Raw genomic sequence first — 247 nt, 5'->3', positions numbered from 1 at the left:
ATCCGGATCCCATAATTTGCCCTTTGGATTGTTAGAATCTCTATGGACTATGGTGTTCATTAAATGGGCGGGTTGTTTTATAAGTATTTGAATAGGTGAATTTCTCATGTCAATTGCATGAATTAAAAATAAAAAATAAAAAATGGGTTAGAGAATTTTTTGTTTTGTTTTTTTTAAATAGTCTATTAATGCGTTTGCGACGTGCAATTAATTTGAGTAAAGTTCTCCTACGTTATAAAAAAAAAAA

This window comes from Corylus avellana, chromosome ca10 (genome assembly GCF_901000735.1).
Source record: "Corylus avellana chromosome ca10, CavTom2PMs-1.0".
NCBI lineage: Eukaryota > Viridiplantae > Streptophyta > Magnoliopsida > Fagales > Betulaceae > Corylus > Corylus avellana.
Note: the sequence above shows the minus strand (reverse complement) of the source record.